Consider the following 18244-nt stretch of genomic DNA (forward strand, 5'->3'; position numbering starts at 1 on the left):
AATAGATCTTTGTACCAGATCTTACATTAGTAACGTCAATCTTGAATCACGAATTTAGTGAAGAATAAACTATGAGATAAAAGAAATATATTATTTACGACGTATCTCTTGTCACTATAATTTTGTTTGAATTGACATAGGCACATAGAGACTTAATATATAAATAAAATATGAATATGTAAAGTGATATATAAATATAAGAATCTCGTTATTTATCATTTTATTCTTTTAGAATCTTTTTATTTCCATCTATGTTTGTGACATAATCAATAAGCTAATAGCTATAACTTTGCTTAAATTAGAAATTAAAATTTGCTTATTGGAAGAAGTAATACGTAAATTTAATAATATAAATAAAATGAAAAATATAGATATCCATTATACACATAATATATAAGTATGCGAAAATTTATCAATAATTCTATATTTTGTAAAGCGTTATATAATAACATTTATTTAATAATATTATAACAATAACATTATATAATACTAATAATTTTAAGCAAATTCAACAAGAGAAATATAAGTTAATACACAAAATAAGTTAATACACAATATAAGTTAATACACAAAATAAAACAGAGAAAGATGCAAAAATAATAAGAGACATGAACATAATGTTGTATAATTGAAAACAATCTATTCAAAAAATTATTCAAAGAATCAATTAGAAAAAAATTAAACGGAGAGAGAATTGTGTATTTGTTTCTGTCGCTTTTATTTATAAATATACAGTTGCATCATATTGCGAATCTATCACAAGGTTTCTTATTAAGTTTATGCATTTTCTGTTTTTTCAGATGTCGATAAAGATATCACACACACATTTTCTATCTTATGAATAGTGAATAATGTAGATAATGTAGATAATGTCTATTTCTGGTGGAATTATTTATTCGACTGCTGATATATGTTTGCGTCTTTTCTTGTTTTATTCTATCATCATAAAAAGAATTTTTATATCTATAAACAATTGTAATAATTATTTTCATAATTATTTTATTATATAGCTTTTTTTTAATTTGAAGAGTAAGAGAAAAGTATTTCATTGATTTACACAAAAAAACCATTTCAGACTTTATAAAATTTATTAAAATTATACACGTAATTTATAATTAAAAATTTATGGAAAAAAGTATTAGAAATGATTTTACTTAATTTCTGTAAGCAAAAAATAAATTTGATTGATTCAAAATGGACACATAATAATTGTACAGTAAAATAAAGTTTTTTAACATTAATTTGAATAATTAATTGAACAATTAAAAATCAATGGACAAAAATAACACGTTAGATTATTACAGAAAAGTTTTCGATCCATTTAGCAAGGTTAGACAAGGATAGGAATGCATGCAGCATAAAATACCTATCTCGAAGAAGTTACAGGTGGTTGCTCTACAAAGAAAGATACGAGAAAAAAAGGATCACAGGCACATCGCCGTAAAGTGAGGGGAAAGCAACGTGAAGGTTAAAGAAATCCGCAGTAAGATGGGTGCGCGGTTCAATAACGGTACGATTAGTGTACAGATAACGCAGACTAAATCCAAATTGGATAATGTATGCAAGAACAAATATAAATTGAACATACAAGTGCAATAAAATAAAAGCAAAACTTGAGGAAACCTCTATTGTACTTACATTAATAATTAATTTTGCGAGAAATTATAAAACAATACAGTGTAGTGTTTAATTATATAAGTTGAATATAAGTACAAAAATTGAATATTTCGTTATACTTTAAATAAATAAAATTTAAAAATTTTCATTAAAATGTGCAATCAAACGAAAAAAAAAGAGAGAAAGAGTGACATTGATACTTTGACTTGAGTAAAAAAGTATTATAACATATTTTTATTTAATAACGTATAAAAATATATCAATTTTCTATCAAAATATCTTTTATATATAAAAATACAATTATGGTATAATTTTGCACAAGAGACAAGGCCACAAATCAAAATTGCAGAAACGCACAAATGTGATAGAAATTTCTAATAAAAAGTCTTTGTGATATTTTAGAACTATATTTATCTGTCGTAAGAAAATTATTTCCTCTGTGCAATTTTACCTCGTTTGCTGTGCGATAAAAACTATTAATTTATCTTTTAAAGCTCGTTCACATCTGACATTTATTACATAACGGTTCTCTCTTTGACGGTAGTTATACAAACACACACACCCCCACACATATATATATAAATTCCGATAGGAATACGTCTTAAACATTAGGAAAAGAAAATGCTATTAACAAAAGTGTCAGATGCGAAAGAAGATATCAGCCGTTAAATATCGAATAACAAGCCCAGCCTCCGTCAACAATCCGCATTACTTATTGTTAATACGTCGCGTGGCATGCGAAAACATATGAAAATCTCTGGGGTGGATTAGGAACACGCGCGCGTGGATCTGTAGAGCTTTCACGCTCTGCGCCACCCGATATATCGCTGGCGCAATCTTTCCCTCCCCACGAGGCGCATCCAAAACGGGGGTAGTCTCTCCGTGGGTAGGCGCTCGTGGCGCCGCTCCCCGATGTTCATGGCAAAGGTAAGGGTGGCAGGCAAGCCCCGATTCCAGGCCTCGGTTAGTCGTGCGAAGTGCGAGGGTCGCGCAAGCTCGCAAGCTCGTCGCCGCCGCCGCCGCGCTCGTACACTCGTGCTCGTTGCCGCCGCCTCAGCGAGAGAGCAGCTGTCAGCGGAAGGCTCGACCGATTTCTAACGTTTGACTCGTCGGTCCCACTAGTCCCGTCGATATTACCGATCCTTGGCGAGGATCCCGAGAGGAAGGACGTAGTGACGATAGACGACGACGATGCGACCAGGAAACGAGCGGAGCACGCACTCGGATTCTCGGTACGCGAGATAGTGGAGGACACCCGACGGGGATAGTAGTGGCGATAGTGACCAGTGATTTCGGCACAATTAGCAGCTTAATTGATCAGGTGCGGTATCCTGCTGACTCGCTGACTGCGCCGCGCGCGCGTCCGCCCACGGATTACCCCCGTCCCACCCCCGCAAAAGCGCGATCCCGCTTTCTCTCCTCTCTGTTCTCCTCCCCCTCTCCCTTTTCCCGCTGCATGCTCGTACACTTGTGCCGCAGTGTCGGGGGCTGATTGATGACACGGGCGGCTGATTAAGAAAACCCGGCACGGAGAGTGTACCGAAGGATGACGACGCGACTTCGACGTCGATACTCCAGCTGCGCTTTCGGCTGATTATTCATGTATGTCGTTTGTTTAGCACTTGACGGAGCAATCGAGCTATCGGGGATGAAGATATAAATAGGTGTTCCAGAAGTGAATCGGCAGGGAATCTTGATAAAGAGAGAAGAGAGAGAGAGAGAGAGAGAGAAAGAGAAAAAAAGAATCAGTTTGTGTCTTATTTATTCATGAAAGCGAAGAGTCTGTCTCTCTCTCTCTCTCTCTTGTGGGAGGCACAGACTCTTCGCTTTGTTCACTTTGAATAAGTAAAATTAAAAGGCGACTATTTGGACGAGCTATAATTGAATATGATTTAAATATAATATAAATATTTTTAGATATGTGGTATCACGAGAGAATACGTTCTCTGCGTAACACGACTTATCACTCTTTGCGTTTACGATCTCAGCCCACTTTGCGGTACTCTTCTCTCACTTCACTCCCTTTCTTCTCCTCCTTTCTCTCCGTTCTTTTTTCACATATAGTTTTATTTCTATCTCGGTGGCTTTTAAAATCCCCCTCACCACGATCAATGAACTTGGAAGCCAAAAGATAAGCGCACGTCTCGCAAAATAGCTGAGTTTATGGCTCGTCCAATGTCGATTGGATCGATATTTTATGAAAAAAAAAAAAAAAAAAAACACGCACGGAAATCTTCGCTCGCGGTAACCAGAGCGTGCGTGTACGACGCAATTAGTTTTCCTCTTTTTTTTCTCTCTCTCTATCTCTTCTTTTTTCTTTCTCCTTTTTTTACAGTTCCGATACGTAACCTTCGTACCTTTTTGCGATATATTACCGCGCGCTTTCAACGAAATACCGGTGTTCCGATTCATTTCGATTTGATAGCCGGAGAACTTTACCTTCTCTGCGAATGAGAGAATTCTTTCGGGTTCTTTTTTGGTACTCTCTCTGAATTACTCTATGCGGCCGCATCTTCATCTATGTAATTTCTGCGGTAATTAATACCGCGCGCTCTTTTATGATAAATTACCGCCATGCGATCCCGTACGTTTCAACCATCCTCATATTTCGAATTTCAGCCACTGAATACGCAATACGGTTCATTTGAACTGGGCAATTTTAAGTACGTGTTTGCATTTACATGTAAATTGATCTTTATCCACCTGAATTAATTCTCATCAGATCATAAGTTCATGGCCCTTGTCCTCATAAATATTAGTTAAAGTTAATTGAGGATTTGACTATTCGTTCTCCCTTTAATTGGAGCTTACAAAATCTCGAGATTACTTTTAATTTACGCTTAGATATGACAGGTGGCATAAAAATTAAGAAACGATAGAGATATTTCACAAAAAATAAATATTTACGGAAATAAGGTGTCTGTACTCAATATGGCCATATATCCAATTTGGCTCACCCCCATTTCGAAATAGTTACACAACGAATTTTACAGATAACGCTAATATATCGCTCAGGAAGTCGATACGATGTATTTTGCCAGTTAACTGGTCAATATCTGCTTTCTACGGCTTGTAATCACATTTTATTCAAATGCTTGTGCTATTCTAAATATAAAATTTCAAAGGTAAGTTTTTGCTTTGTATAACTATCGTGTAATAATTTTATTATAAATATCCGCAATACATATTAGCTCTTTATTTATATTTTTCAACTATATTTACTTTACATCTTTATTAAAACATCTTATTTATAATTAAAGAAAGAAAACTCTTTGTATGATAAAACCATTATGGCCAGGGACACTACTGAAAACACAATATATATCTTTTTATTATACAAAAGTTAAGATTCTGATTCTTTATTTAACTTTTGATTAGTATTTTGCGTTTGTGTCTTTTTCCAATTAATGAAAAGCTTTTTGACAGATAAACGTTAAGATAAATGTTTAATTAATGTTGAATTTTTTTTATATTTATGAAACAAAAGAAAATATATAACTTGGTCATATTAAGTATATATGTAATCAACATAGTCCAAGTGCTATCTTTTTTTAAAATCTTTACGGTACTTATATAAATAATTAAAAATATTTCTTTTTTTGTTTCAAAAATGTTTTTCATTTTTAATCTAAGCCTTATTTTTAAATTTTATTTTCATCAAAAAATTAAAAAATTCATAAAACTTAGGCTATATTGGATATAAATACTTTAATAATATATTTTCTTTCAAAACTGTATAAAATTGTATAGAATTATTTTAAGTGAAAGATAAAGCATATTGCACATAAAAAATTATTTACAGCAACTTGTAGTCAATTTACTGTTCGATTGAAAACTCTATCTCTTTTTAAAGAAAAGAGTAAAAAATATCCAAATAACGTATTCAAAATTGAAACATAAAGCATCTGGAAGATGTCTTCTTAATAATACGAGTTGTCTGCTTTAATTAGATCAATATTCTGACGTACACGGGCATAATTAAGCAAATTTTTTAATACAGTGTAAACAATTAAAATTAGAAATTTGTTTAAGACAGCAGCTTTAATGTAGAAACTAAATTAATAATCTCGTAACTCACCCCACTTTCAATCTGTACTTCAAATCGATATTCATCGCTTAAGTACGACATTTTGTTTGTTAGCGGTTTAAGAGTTACACGGGCACGAGTGCGTTTCAAGTACGTAGCGTCAAGTCTCGTCGCGATATCCAATTTCAATGCGAAACAATTATGGGTGGAAGCGTGTTTTCGATATATCCGTTAGATCTCAAAGGCCATCGAATTTATTGCAAAACCGATTTCAGTATTCCAAAACCGCGTTTTTTTCTACTTCACGCGTCTGCCTCGAACACGCGTGTCGAACAGAACGACGGATGTTCGAGCTGGAGGGTTGTTTGTGCTCTACAATCTACACGCCGTCATCATGAGTACTTTACTTTTGCCGTCAAGAGACGTGACCTAAATGATTTTTTAAAAAGTAAAAGAGAGAGAGAGAGAGAGAGAGAATATAATCGACGCGTAGAATTTTTTTATATTGAGCGTACATCAAATGTTCTTATCTATTCGAATTCTCTGGCATAAAATAAGATTTTTAAAAAGTGGAACAGGAAATAGAAATTTTTACCTTCAAAGAGAAACTTTTAAAAACAATTATAAAAGTATATGTGTACTACTGTACTAGTATATTATTTGTACTGTGTACACAATTATAAAAGTATAAAATAATTTGAAGAACGGAAACATACTCTCTTTACATCGAAATCGGTGAAATCAGATTATTTCCTTTCTTTAAATGGATAATACTGATTCCGATTTAGAGAATTATGTTAAAAAACGTTTATATCTTCGTTTTATTAAAACAAAATTGAAAATTTTTAATTTTATGAAATTAAAAGCCTCTTATCTCACACACACTAACATACCCACATTTTTTAAATTTAATCTGTTTAATTCCTATTGTATTTATAAATTTATTGCAAACTCTTTGATATCTACTTATAAATTATAGATTTGGTAAAATTACAGATACTTATGTAATAAATTGTTCATATTCTGCTGCTTGATTCGTTTTTAATAGAAAATCAGTCTCAATATTTTGGAAACTTTGTTTATGCCTTTTTATTTGTACGTAAATCTGACAACAAAAGAGAAATATATTGGCATCATACTTTTAACAAGATACTGATAAAAACAAATATTTTCACAAGAAGGACTGAAAGTATATTCCATAAATGACCGATAACTGCACAGTTTAACCCAAGTTTACCTATTAAACAAAATGTTCTCTTTTGAACGTTTTACACAAGTTTTCTTTATAACAACGATGTGATGAGGCGTCTAAGACGTAGCTTAATAAATGTTCAAGTCCGATCGCTTGCCGAGTTAACTCTTCCATAAAAAGTCCAACATTGCGCCCACCGTCCTGGAAGAAGACGGATCTTCTATTTATCTTATTTTTAATTTATCGCCGATGTATTATCGTGTAACGCAGCTTAAGGAAGTTTAACGAGCTTCACTTTGACACATTGACGTACACGAGGGTTCGTAAAAACGTCTCCTTTAATCGGCCCCACCGCCGCGCACAAACTTTTACCCGCCGCTCGAGTCACTTCCACATCGCACTAATTAATGAGTGTAATCATTCAATTACGTCGACCGCAGAAAAAACACGGGAGTGCTGAATTGAAATAACATTGGACAATAAAAGAGATATGTAAAATAAATCGTGTAGTATCCGGACGTAAGCAGCAGCGCAAAGGAGCAAAGAATCAAACAAAAATCCGAATTTCCCTCCCCCCCCAAATATTTTTATTGTATAATATTACAACCTTTTTTGTAATTTCTATTAGCTAAGTAACTTGATTAAAGCTTTTCATACATTAAAAAAAATGTTTGTACATCATTTATATTAATATATGCGCTGGACTTTTTTCTCAAATAATCAACTTAATAAAATCTATTACATTTTTACATGCTTATTATTACAATTCCATTAACTAGAGAGGTAACTTTATATAATCTTCATGGAAAATACGTTACACCGCAATAATCGTTGAAATCTCAAAACCAATTTTAACTGCTGCAAGACTCTTCGCCAGGTTTAGAATCCAGAGATTATTTTCAGTAGAGACAAGTATAGTAGGTTGGTGCATTTCGATTGCAGTATGCACGTATTAGCGTTAGAATTACAAAGCGTAATCTTCTTCTACCGCGCGATTCCGTTTCGTATTTTAAAGAAAAATACGCTTAGCCGCTCGCAACTGCAGCTGAAAGAGATTCCGTTCGACGTGCGGATATTCAATGCGCGATTTCAATCGATCGAAGGGTCATTACAGCCGGCAAGGGAAATGTATGCTCGAAAAAGAAAAAAAAAACATTGCTATTACAATATGACAAAAACTACACAATTTATTTGCAACTTTTAATATTAACCCGACGGAATATGAAAAACCTCGAGCTTTCGTTCATCGGCTAACAAAAAGCAAAATATAAAATTGATACCGGGCGCACATATAAATAGAACAACATGAAATACGCGCGCATTTGGCGAGAGACTTGAAACACGAGCTATTACAGTCGATTTTACTGTCTTTCTTTCTCTCTCTCTCTCTCTCTCTTCTCTCTCCTGCATATATAATCCGTTCGTATAGTCGGCGTTTGTGCACGTTCATCGATTCGAAAGTAGCGTCGTCGGAAACGCGGGGCCGATATCAAACCGAGGGCGCAATACGACGACGACGACGTTTTGCCGTCGTTGTTGACGCGATGAAATCGAGCATCGGGGGACGACGGGGACTTGGCTTCAAAGCCGGACGCATAGTCCGTCGAAATCGGCATCTGCTCGCGCATGATGGACGTGAATTAAATCCGCGCTCGTTTGTAAGCGCGCGGATATCGAACCGGTCGGCTTCGCGTTATTAAACTTGACCCCCGTCTCTAGGTCGACGAAATTACGCGGCATAAAATTATGTCGTCTTCTACGCGATCAAAGGGAAAGAATAAAAAAAGGTTCTCTCTCTCTCTCTCTCTCTCTCTCTCTCTCTCTCTCTCTCTCTCTCTCTCTCTCTCTCTCTCTCTCTCTCTCTCTCTCTCTCTCCTCGAGCAAGAGCAGGTGTTTCTCACGCGCGCGACCTCAGATGCGCACGCATTAAGCATAATCGCCCTCGCCGGCAATTGAAGTAACTTTTCTACTTGAGTTCCGTATTATTTCCTCTCGTGTATCACTTTTTTCAATACCTCGGAATTACGTTCTATCCCGTTATTATCGAACGACTTGTGCCGAATAAATTCCGGATACCAGCAGGTATTCGCAAACTGTAATCTGTACATGCGCGAGTCATCCCTATTTGAAGCGAAAACCCGGATAGAAAATGATAGAGGCGGGCTTAAGCTTTATTGAAATTTCATCCGATTTTTATGGTAAAGTTAGTCTTTCGATTGGATCCACGTTTGAACTACTGTAAATAAGTCATCAATTTCTATCGTTTCATAACAGTAATAAGTATCTTACTTAAATAATTAATTACTAATCTAAACGTACAGGTCTTTCTATACAACTTGTCGAGTTATCTAATCCAATCTCAAAATTACAATTTTTTTAATGACAGACAATTTATATTTTTAATAAATCTTATACACATTTGTTTAAATTTGATAAAATTTATTAAAAACAAAGAAATATATACTTGGAATAGTCGAACAAAACTGTCTACCTAAAGAAATCTTTCTCTCTGTGTATATATATTAAAATTAATATTATTTATATATAAAAAGTACAATCTACTAATAGTAAAGTATTACATGATACATTATACATAAACTGAAAACATGAGAAAGATGATATTCGATAAAACAGGGTTAAATAAACATTGATTTAAGATTATCACTAATTTGTATGGCAAGTAATATGAAAAAGATAACAAATCTGACATTTACGAACCAAAAGACGCGATAGGATTATATTAATTTTTTTTTCTTGTTCCAATTCTATCGGACCTTTTAAGCAGGAATACATCCCCTCGATTTTTCTCTGTCAGCTTTTTCCGTAGTCTTTTCGCGATTATCAGAAGTAATCACAAAATAATTTTTTATGGGGTTTTCAACTGCGGGAAATATCAATCACTTCGCTGAATTCAATTTTTTTTCTCTCCCCGTATTATAACAAGAGCTATAATCGCTAATCCATAATTCATTAAACTTGACGGTCGACATATCTGATGCTCTGGTCTCAGTTTTAATCTTTTAAGGTAAATTGAGAAAAGTTAGGCATCAGAAAATCTGTATTTTTCTTTGTTAATAAATTCAAAATAAGTAAAAATAAAGTACAGAAAATTACAGCTCCTTTATTAAAATCCATGAAAGAATAGAAGGGCTAATCTACGGGGTTACTGGTGTAGAATAATTTTTCATATTGTTTTAACAAAAGGAAAAAAAAAAGAGTCGGAAGAAGTCCCCTTCGCAGAAATTATAACATTACAAGATCCATTACGGTAATTTTATTCAACGTCGACTGAAACAAGCGTAGCACTGATGTCAGCTCGCGATCCTAAATCACATCACAGTGAATGCATGTGAAACGGAAGGGATCTCTTGCGAGATTCAGCTCCATTTCAAAGTGCAATAAATTGAAATCCGAATTTTCTACGAAATAAAACTCTCCTCCCCCCTAAGTTAATCCGGACATCTGGATTGATCTGGAGCTAGAAAAAGCTCTTCATAAATATCAAAAGCAACGGCAAGGATATGTCGGTCCGTAGAAGATTTTGAATTTCTCGAATTTGCATATATCTAGCCTTTGCCTGTGCGAAATGATGATATAGCTGTCACATATATGTACACGCTATGCTGGTCGCAGTGATTGCAGCGGCAAGAATGGCTACATTATCTCGACGCTGCAGCCAATCCTGAAATCCTCTCGACAGCATATGTGCTCGTCTCTGTGTGAACTCACTTAACTCACGCGCGGTGGTTTTGCGTGTAAATTACATGTGTGGTTTGCAGTTGTCACTCCGTTGTCGCCCGTTGCACACCCGTGCTGCTGCGCGTTGTCTTCAAATTATTCACGGCGAACCGATTTCAATCCGATTTCGATCCGATTTCGAACTCTCTTCGAATCCGACGCGAGAATATTGCGAGAAAGTTTACGAACACGAATGCCGCACGGGCGTTTAACAAAATTTAAACGAGAATTAACTGAAAACGTGAGGCAGATGTTACACTTCGACGCCCCGAATCTCTGCTCCTTGCTACATTGTGTTTTCTGGAGTATACGGGCCAGTGAGCAACAGTGAGTCTATTTTTGTAGACCGAGCAAAAAAGCTATAAATTTCCATTTCCTGCCACTGCACCGGGGCGACAAGAGAGCCTTTCCAGATTCAAGAGTCAACCGCGGACGGGGGTCCTTTGTCAATTTACAGGCCGCGCGCACACAGGAAAGCACAAAGTTGCGATCGGTCGAACGGCCCGATGTGCCGCGAATTCTTGCATTCGCTTTTGGCCCGTCATGCAAAACCACCTGCGGACAATGGTGCACACGCTCACGGGGCCGGAGCCTGCGCCTGAGATAGGGTGGCGGTGGCGGAGATAACGGATTATTATACCCGTTTCCAGATTTGCAGTAGCGCGAACAACGCTATGGCGCGGCATTTCGTCCCTCCGACCGACCGACCGACCGACCGACGAACGACAGCGGGACGCGTGCTGATATTCCGAGGGAGATGAAATGTCGGAGCGTACTAACAAAAAGGGCAAACAGGCAGCCGGCGTGTTGCGTTCGCCGAGTAAATAATGTGTGGGATGATCTCCGAATGCGACACGTGTACACACGTGAATACGGAGGTGCATTGAGAGATAGTTGCGCGAATGACTTCTCCATTATCGAATGCTATAATTTGTTAGCTGTATACACGCCGGACGTGCATGAGTAGCGGTTTCCCACAGATTACCCTTACAGAAATTAGACAATTTAGCACAGTATTAATTACTTGTTACATTTAGTTGTGATTACAGTGCCGCGTTAACCAATTTTGCGCTCACGCGGGCTGAAGATACTTCGAGCATTCTTTTATAAGTAAATTTTTGGAGAGAGTTCCATTAAAATGTTAGATTTATCAAACATTGCTAAAATTATCGTCATTACATATTTTATAATCCTAATTTTTTATGTTAATTACTTGACAAAATGGATTCTGTTGAGATCTCGTTTTAAAAAATCCTTTATTTTTGTCATTCAATTTTTGGAGATATAAACATTTTTTTAACGTTGCTTAATTTTTTAAATATTTCTCGCCGCTTAATTACAAATTTTTTTTTAAATATTTACTGCCTTTAAACATTTGCCATCCTATGATATAGTCCACTTATACCATGCCTTACAATTTTGTTTATAATAAATATTAAAAGCATTGTTAATAGAGTAGAGAGTTCTTTTTTGGTCAATTTTTTAAATTATTATAATCAATAATGTGGATGAATAATGGAAGCAGTTTATCATTTATAGGACTTGTCTAAAAATTAAATTTGTTGAGAACCCAACTTTCAGTCATCCATTTCTAAAAAAAAAAAGAAAAAAAATTAAATTGTGAATATTATACAGTTTTTACACCATACAAACAGTAATTAGTAATTATTTTCTTAGCGTTGTCGATATCTTTAAACCAAAGTTCTCTCTGCGGCATTAGCTTCACTCGCGGATGCATTATCGACGAATAACACTGCGCGATTATAACTATATATAGATACATCTAATTTCCAAGATCTCACCATGCTCTGACAGATCTAGTACCACGTAATTGCCATTGAGCGTCGTCCAATTGACATTTGACATATTATGTGCGAAGTATGTATTTACGTTCACATCGCGCGCGACACATGTACCTTTATACATAACATTCAATTATTCGATAGAGTATAACATACGAAAAAATAAAGGAAGTCATTAGAGTTCTAACAAAGATGTATGTATGGCAAAGAAGATTGAATTTGAACACATTTTATAATAAAATATAATAATAATATTACAGTAAAACATTATAATAACATAAAAATTTTGTACATACATAATGCATACACGAAGAGAATTTTCTCTTAAAAATTACCCTGAAAATCGTTATAACTGTGAGACAACGTAAACCTTGAAGAATTTTACTATACTTTTAACAAAATTTACTAAAATTTACTAAAATTTTACTAAAATTTGGTAAAGTTTTAGTAAATTTTGTTAGAAGTATAGTAAAATTTACAAAATTTTGCCAAATTTTATTAAAATTTTAGTAAATTTTATCAAAAGTATAATAAAATTCTTCAGGGTTTACGTTGTCTCACAATTATTACGATTTTTAAGGTAATTTTTAAGAGAAAATTCTCTTTGTGAATACACACACACACACACAGTGTATGTAAAAGTAAAAAAATATGTAAAATTACAAAGCAAATTAGATGACAGAGTGAAACATAACAGATTTTATGATTATTGTATGTCGTAATGCCTTTCTTTTGTTCCCCCTAGAGCACGTACTAATAACTTCAAAAGTTAAATCTCTTTGAACGGCTCATATTTCTCGTACCACACTGAATTACAGTACGACCGTAATGGAAGAGCTTACGACTGCAAACCTGATGTATGTGCACGTTTGGCGGAAAATGCGTTGTGCCAGCTATGCATACTTAGTTGTTGAGCATTTCCCGTAAGAAACCTTACTCGAACGTGTCTGAAAGAGAAACTGTAAAGTTCTCCCGATCACACTGCACGAGAGCCGGTCTTACAACTATGCGCTACGCAAGCACAGAGGAAACTTCTTGACGGTACAAAGGACACTTTGACGTATTTTGAATTCCTGGCGCAGCTATGCAGGATTTTAATATATAGCTTATGACAACATGGCTTTGCAGCTTTGCATTGCATTTCTTTCGGCCAAACAATCGGCAACAAAATCGATATAGCAAATTGATGTAACGTATATCGGGTATAACAAATAGCATCGTTAAATAATTTAAAGTTACTTCTTATGCAAAACAAATTAGCACAGTGAAGTAAACAAACGTAGTTATAAACAGTTTCCACATATATACAGTTTCACAAGCTTCAACAAACGTTCTTAAACTTCTGAATATAGAATATCTTTTCTTGGCGAATCAATGTCGAGTAGAATTACTATCAGATTCCTAATTATTTGCATTATATATCCTTATAATTAAATTATAAATTTTTATAATTCTGTTAAAATAAAATTTTTCTCTAGAGAATTAAAATGAAATATAATTGCTCCTCTAATGAAATTCTTTGCTTTTAAATGTTACAATTGAAAACATTCTTATCGAAGAAAATTTATTTCAAATTCAAAGAATCTGTTATTAAAATCAACGTTGCAATCTAACTTTTTACTTTATTCATTTTTTATCAAAAAATAAGTAAAAACATGATATATATATATATATATATATATATATATATATATATATATACATATACTTAATTTTTAAAATATAGATGTAAAATATAATTAGATAAAACTTTTTCAAATTATTTTTTAAATTAGTTATAATCTGTAAATACGACTGCAATTTTCTTGTAACCATTTTATTTTTACTGATGTCTGTTTCGAGGCATTTTGCGGCAACTTCTACGAGAATGTCGATTCAATTTTTTCACGCGATATTTATGATAGTTTTTTGTCATTTTTTTCATACTACGTCGCAGCCGGAGTATTACGTTTAAGCGCATGTTCTTCGCGATAGAACGCAGGTAACCTTCCAGGTAGACAGTCGCTTCTGCGTTAAAGCCTCTGCTTCCCGCAATGTTGTAAAATTACAATGACAAATTGTCACACTACGAAAAGTTTTCCGATAAAACCATCACGCTCGCGAAAAGCTCCTCACTCTCGCCTTCGACGTTCGGTAAATCGTTTTCTGACGCGAGGCGGGTACTTCCAGCGTGTCCCTTAAGAGCCAGCTTTCCTTTCTCTTTGTGATAAAAGCAAACTTGGAATATCTATGTTCCCGGGGTATATCATTCATATTTGTGTGTTTATCAGCAATTCGCTTGCGCGATGCGGATTACGTGGGAGAAATTAATATTTAATATTTGTAATATTTTTAAGCGGTTACCGATATAATCTCAATTCTGTGTATTAAAATCAGAAAAGAAAATAAACATTAGAGATACATTTGAAATAAAAACATTTGTAAAAACTTTTATCTCAAAAAATATAAGAAATACGGAAAATATATAACCGTTCGGCCCGTAAAGTTAATTCTCCTAAAAATGTCATCTCTTTGCTCCTTTCCATGGAGTAGCAAAATTTAAGTTAAAATCAAAATTTCAATTTTTAATCTCTTGTATTAATTAACGTTCGCTGTATCATTCGCTATCCGTAGTAGACCTATGATTCTAATAGGATTTTGGCATTTTAGCACGATACAATGTACGTTAAAATGCACTCACCCATAAATGGATTATTTAATTTTGCGAGCAAGTGTAGCACGCAGTAACCTGCGTGCCTGCAGGGAATCGAATAATAAAACCTGAAATAAAATTTAGATTCAGGGAGCACCGTATTTCTATTTTTTTTATTTATATTTATATGCATCAACAAATAAATAGAAGTATATTAAAAATCATGACATTTATTCATTGTATTATTTGTATTATTGTATTATTCCTTGCTTTTACTTTATAATTTTATATATCTTTTTCTTGATAAAATCGCTAAAATTGTTTAATGTTGATCAAATTGGAAAGATAAACTGTGAGTGAAATAACAAATGAAATATAAAAAAAAATTATGTAACTATTGTGGCACTAAATAAAATCACTCAAAATGTAAAGCCATGGAAATAAATACTACACGGAGAGAATTTTCTCTTAAAAATTACCCTGAAAATCGTGGTAATTGTGAGACAACGTAAACCTTGGAAAATTTTACCATACTTTTAATAAAATTTACAAAAATTTAGTAAAGTTTAGTAAAATTTTAAGAAAATTTGGCTAAGTTTTAGTAAATTTTACTATACTTCTAACAAAATTTACTAAAACTTAGCCAAATTTTCTTAAAATTTTACTAAACTTTACTAAATTTTTGTAAATTTTATTAAAAGTATGGTAAAATTTTCCAAGGTTTACGTAGTCTCACAATTACCACGATTTTCAGGGTAATTTTTAAGAGAAAATTCTCTCCGTGTAGTTATTAATATCTACTACATAATAATTGACAGAATGTCTTTTTAATTAATAATACTGGAAATAGTATATTTTATGAATAATAATATTTTAAAAAAATATATGCATTATGTAGTTCTGAAAAATATAAAGCAGATTTCTACGTTTTAATAATGTCATTTTAATAATAAATTAGAATTTTACAAATTTCAAGCAGCAATATAATTTTTGTTATACACTATAAAATTTCAAGATATTTTTCCTGGAGGGAAAGGTAGATATATAAAATAGTACGATACATAGAGAAGCTCTGTTGGTTTGCTTTGCTAGAAGTCCTTTTGATATGAGGTTCCTTTTGTCTCTAGCAGGAAACTTGAAATTGAATCCGTTTCAGGACAAGTAACTTATCTCGCAGGTGCACGCAATGAGCTTTTATAGTATTATCTTTACACCTGCAATCAGTATTGTTCAAGATGGAAGTTAACTTTGGACAATAACGAGTAGTGCGCATCTAATGACAATTATCCAACGATTGAATAAAACTTTGTCCATATCGATTTGTGCCACGTATGATGTAGACATCAATCGTTGTGTCTTTCGTGGCATTGAACCGATTGAATTACAGTGATTTGTAGCCTAAATTAATCGTCATCATGTCTTTGACAATGCAAAATACAAAAAGCCAATATAAAATAGTGTGCGAAAAATGAAAGGCAACGTAATATGTCGAAGAAATCCGGATTTGCAAAAGAATCAGATCACTTTTAACGAAATTTAAAACGACTGTTAAATTATACGCGTCAGAAATACGTTATTTCCAGAAACAATAACAGAAAATTACCAGTCCTTAATATTAATTGTTGCTGGAAAAAATTTTATATTCATAAAATTACAAAAAGCTAAGTAAATCTACAGTAAAATTGGAAAATTAGGGGAATCTTCCATTCCTATTGTATCTGCCTTGTTCGTCGCTTGTTTTGAAAATAACGATTATGCAAGTGCGTTAATTCCTGCATCCCACTTCCATTCTCTATAATCACGCGGCTAATACACAGTGAATATAATCCAAGTAGTAGTCACCTTTATGCGGGGTTATTGTCTTATTGATTCACTTCGAAATCCATTTAGGTGGGATAAACGGCATTAGACAATAGCTCGACATTCAACAAGTAACGAAGCTAAACGATCAGTAGTCTACTGCGCTATCAATCGAACTAACCAGTCAGTAACCTCTAGCACATTTAAATCATAAATTTTTGTCGATTATTTAAGAAGTATATCAACAAGCTTTAACTAAAAGGAGATGCGACTGTAAATCGTTCAAATCGAGAACTTCATGGAAAATACAAAATACAAATGTTTTTATTGTTATCTTTTAAAAAAGTCGAGACTAATTTAAAAAAAAGATTGCTCAAACTATCCTGCGTGAAGTTTGCAATATTAAGCGAATCGAATATTGAAACATATTCATGTCGATTTCAAAATTTCAATTCCGCATTATGTTTCTACCTCGGTCTACTGCTTTAATCTGTCAACAAGAGGGATACGGCTGCACATGTCGTTGCATCTTTACTTGTTATCTTTTCCTCTCGGCGGGTATGTTGTATGGAATGGGGAAGTATGAGAAACGAATGGAGCGAGGCGCGCGAAGAAACTTACAGAAAAATAAGGGAGGCGAGCGAAAAAGAGGAGAGTTTCTGATAAAAACTGGGTCGAAATGGGTCGGTGGATTATCTAGCTGCTTTTTTTTTTTCTAACCGTTATTTCTGTCTTTTATTAGTCCACGTCACTTATCGTGACCGTTTAAATACGCACCAAAGGGACAGCGGAAAAAAAACTGAATAAAGAAAACAATCCGATATAGGGAGGATAATCGGATATCATGCCAGCACCGTTCGTACATTCTCCCCAGTCCAGTATAACTTAATTTTCGAGACTGCTTCCTCGATCGCGTATCGTACCTTTACCATTGCTCGAAACGTCGCATTACTGGATTTTTAGAGAGACATAAACGTGTATTACATTTTTTTTTCATTATATAAAAATCATACTGCTAAATTAAGCTTCCTGTACCACGCTTTCCGCCAATACATAAAATTGCGCAAATAGCCGTAACAGCGGTATGATTCTATAACGTTTTAACTGTGATGAATTTTCAGATGATGATAAATAATTAAAAAGATACATGAGTAAAATATACGCTGCGTTATTAATTATCGGCATGTGAATAGCTGTATAATTGTAATTACATGATTTATTTTAGGTTTTTTTTTTTTCATCCTCGAAAGATATCCCGCTCTCATTCCGCGCGATTCTCCTCACCATTCCCATTGTCCACTACGCGTCAGCTGTCCACGCGACTTTTGCGTTTAATTGAAAAATACGCTAAGAGAGAAGACAGACAGGCTCGCGGGCGTGGTTTAATAAGTTTCGCCGCTCACATTCAAACAGCACGGGAAAATAAGAGAAAGAGG

The 18244-nt window shown here is 34.2% G+C and overlaps 1 protein-coding gene across 3 annotated transcripts in view; it reads left to right on the top strand.

Moving 5' to 3' along the window:
* The first annotated feature begins 1919 nt into the window (after positions 1-1919).
* LOC105832480 overlaps positions 1920-18244 on the top strand; it is a 39351-nt gene continuing 23026 nt past the window's right edge. Inside the window, exon 1 of one of the 3 annotated variants that reach the window (XM_036285491.1) lies at positions 1920-3219. The gene's annotated coding sequence lies outside the window, so the exon portion shown is untranslated. The remainder of the gene's footprint in view (positions 3220-18244) is intronic. The other 2 variants (XM_036285492.1, XM_012673464.3) reach the window with 2 other exon arrangements.

This window comes from Monomorium pharaonis, chromosome 4 (genome assembly GCF_013373865.1).
Source record: "Monomorium pharaonis isolate MP-MQ-018 chromosome 4, ASM1337386v2, whole genome shotgun sequence".
NCBI classification, from domain to species: Eukaryota; Metazoa; Arthropoda; class Insecta; order Hymenoptera; family Formicidae; genus Monomorium; species Monomorium pharaonis.